Consider the following 3,612-nt stretch of genomic DNA (forward strand, 5'->3'; position numbering starts at 1 on the left):
TGTTTTGAGGTATAAAAGAGAGAAGCAAGCAGAGAGACATGGGGAACTCATACCACCAAGAAAGCAAGGCCAGGAGCAGAGTGCGTCCTTTGGATCTGAGGTTCCTGCACTGAGAAGCTCCTAGACCAGAGGAAGATTGATGACAAGAGCTTTCCACCAGAGCTGACAGAGAAGAGAAAGCCTTCTCCTGGAGCTGATTCCCTGAATTTCGACCTGTAGCCTACTAGACTGTGAGAGAATAAATTTCTCTTTGTTAAACCCATCCACATGGGGTATTTCTGTTATAGTGGCACTAGATAACTAAGATGCAACATCCTGACCAAATTGGGTTTATTCAAAGTATGCAAAGTTAGTTGAATATTAGAATATCAATTAATGTAATTCATCCATACTAATATATTTAACCCTCACGTGTCTGTCAGTTTGCCGTACTGTGAGCACTTGAGTGTTGCTGTGATGCTGAAAAATATGCCACCAGTATTCAAATACTAGCAGGGTCATCCATGGTGGACAGATTTCAGCTGAGCTTCCAGACTAAGACAGTCTAGGAAGAAAGACCTGGTGGTCTACTTCTGAAAAGAATTAGCCAGTGAAAACCTTATGAAGAGCAGCGGAACATTGTCTGAAATAGATGAGCTCCTCAGGTTGGAAGGCATTCAAAAGACGACTGGGGAAGAGCCAACTCCTCAAAGAAGAGTCGATCTTAATGAAGTGGATGGAGTCAAGCTTTTGGGACTTTCATTTGCTGATGTGCACGACTCAAAATGAGTTTGCAAACAGCTATGGAATGTTCAAAATATGACTCTAGGAAAGTTGGAATAGTCAAAAATAAAATGGAATGCATAAACATCAATATCTTACACATTAGTAAGCTGAAATAGACTGGTATTGACCATTTTGAATCAAACAATCATATGGTCTACTATGCTGGGAATGACAACTTGAAGAGGAATGGCATTGCATTCACCATAAAAAAGAACACTTCAATGTCTATCCTGAAGTACAATGCAGTCAGTGATAGGATAATATCCATACGCCTACAAGAAAGACAAAAATCCCCACAACTGGATGAAAAAGCAACATCATGACAAACAGAGAAAAGAAAGAGGTTGTCAAGGATTTCATTTTACTTGGATTCACAGTCAACACCCATGGAAGAAGCAGTAAAGAAATCAAAAGACGCCTTGCATTGGGCAAATCGGCTGCAAAAGACCTCTTTAAAGTGTTGAAAAGCAAAGCTGTCACCTTTAGGACTAAGGTGCACCTGACCCAAGCCATGGTGTTTTCAATTGTATCATATGCATGCAAAAGCTGGACAATGAATAAGGAAGATCAAAGAAGAATTGATGCCTTTGAATTGTGGTGTTGGCGAAGAATATTGAATATACCATGTACTGCCAAAAGAACGAACAAATCTGTCTTGGAAGAAATACAACCAGAATGCTCCTTAGAAGCAAGGATGGCGAGACTACATCCCACATACTTTGAACATGTTATCAGGGGGGATCAGTCCCTGTAGGAGGGCATCATGCTTGATACAGGGTCATTGAAAACGAGGAAGACCCTCACTGAGATGGACTGACACAGTGGCTGCAACAGTGGGCTCAAGCATAACAACAATTGTGAGGATGACGCAAGACTAGAAAGTGTTTCGTTCTGTTGTATGTAGGGCTGCTATGAATTGGAATCTACTTGATGGCACCTAACAAAAACAACAACATATTTAAAGAGAAAAATCTTATGATCACTTCAATATAAGTAAGAATAGAAAGAAAATTACTTGATATGATGAAGGGTACCTACAAAACAAGCCACAGTAAACAACATAACTTAAAGGAGAAATTTTGAAAACTGTCCTTTTGAGATCAGGAACATGATACAACTCCTAACGTCTACTGAAAGTTCCAGGTAGTAGAGTAAAATAAGAATAAAAAAAGCAATGGGAGGGGCAACATGGCGCCACAGTCAGAAGCACCACGCCGTCCCTCCGCAGCAAAAATCACAAAAACTAAGTCAAACAGGTCACATGTCAATCCTGAAACCCTAAGCATCAAATGAAGAGACAAAAAACTCAGCCAAGCACCAAATGGAATAAGAAACTGACTGAGAACAGAACATGAGGAGAGACACATGCAGAGGTACCCTATCAGCTACCGTAGCATAGATGTGCCATCTTGGACTCCTATCGGAGATCAGCGAACAGGGAGTACAAGAAAACAGCTTCACAGAGCTTCCAGCAGGAGACAGAACAACACGTAACCAGCGATATAGGCTTTGCCACCACCCTTCTTCACCCCCCACTTAGCCTCCTCTGCTCCCTGCAGCCACAGTCTCTTGGCTGGGAAGCACCAGCTTCACACTGGTGTCACTTGGATTCCACCCACCCGCACTGGCCGGCTCCCTGAGTGCCTTTAATTGGCTGCTGGTGTTGCTTTTTTCCACTTCTTTAGATTTCTTCCTTACTTCTCACCACCTCCCCCTCCTTTCTCGCAAATACCTGGCTCTGGGCACCATCTTTGCTTCTTCCTGAGAGGCTGCAAAACACCTCTCGACTGTGAAACTGCTTCCCAGCCCATGCCGCCACACTGGTAGGACCCCCGGAACTTTTTGTTTGTTTGTTCACTCTGATTTCATCTGTTTTGATTTGTTTCTTTGTTTTCTTTTTCTTTTCTCATCTTGGGAGCCTCTTCTAGCCAGGCAGTACTGCGGGGCGGGGAAGCAACTCCCTTACTCTGCGCAGATGCACAGGAATATCCCTGGGGGCATTTCTTTTTTCTTGTTTTTTTTTTCTTTTTTTGTTTCTTTGTTTTGTTTTCTTCTCTCTCTTATTTTTGTCCTTTTTCATTTCCAGTCTCTCTATTTATTCATTTTTTCTTTTACCCTTTCTCCTTTTTTATTTTTGTTTTTTCCCATTTCTCAATCTCTCATCTCTCCACTCCAATAGCAAGCTGCCTTAGCACTCTTTTTTTGTTTGTGTGTATGTCTTTGGCCCCTGTTCCTCTTTCCTCTCTCTCATCTTTCCCATACCCATCTTAGCTCCACACATCACAATCTACCCCCTCCTTCCTGCCTATCTGCACTGTGCACTGAACATCAGACTCCCAAGCAGCACAGGCACAGCCTACTGGAACCTGCCCTGCACTGATTCCCGGTCCACACTGTCAGCCCTGGTAAGTGCCACAAACAACCCATCCCAGCAACTCCCCTTCAGCGGGACCTGACCTGATGTACCATACCTGAATGACTGACCCTGCCCATTGGAGAAGGAGGTGAAAAGTATCGTGCCCACAGACAAGCAAATAACAAAGAATGCACAGCCCGCCTGCTCAGACATAACCAAATAAAACAAAAAAGCAGGATGAAACAAACAAATCTACTATCAATAAATGAGGAAAATAACCACTGAATGCCCTAAAGACAGCAGACAATATCAAAACATTTACAAAAACAGGACAAGATGGCTCCAGGAGACATCCAAAATAAAATACCAGATGACCCTCCAGTAGACGAAAAGGCACTAGACCTAACTGACAGGGAATTCAAATCTCTAATATTCAGAATTATCCAAGAGTTGAAGCAAAAAGCAGACAAAAATGAGGAAAAAATAGACAA

Source organism: Trichechus manatus, unplaced genomic scaffold (assembly GCF_000243295.1).
Source record: "Trichechus manatus latirostris isolate Lorelei unplaced genomic scaffold, TriManLat1.0 scaffold00279, whole genome shotgun sequence".
In the NCBI taxonomy this organism is placed as follows: domain Eukaryota; kingdom Metazoa; phylum Chordata; class Mammalia; order Sirenia; family Trichechidae; genus Trichechus; species Trichechus manatus.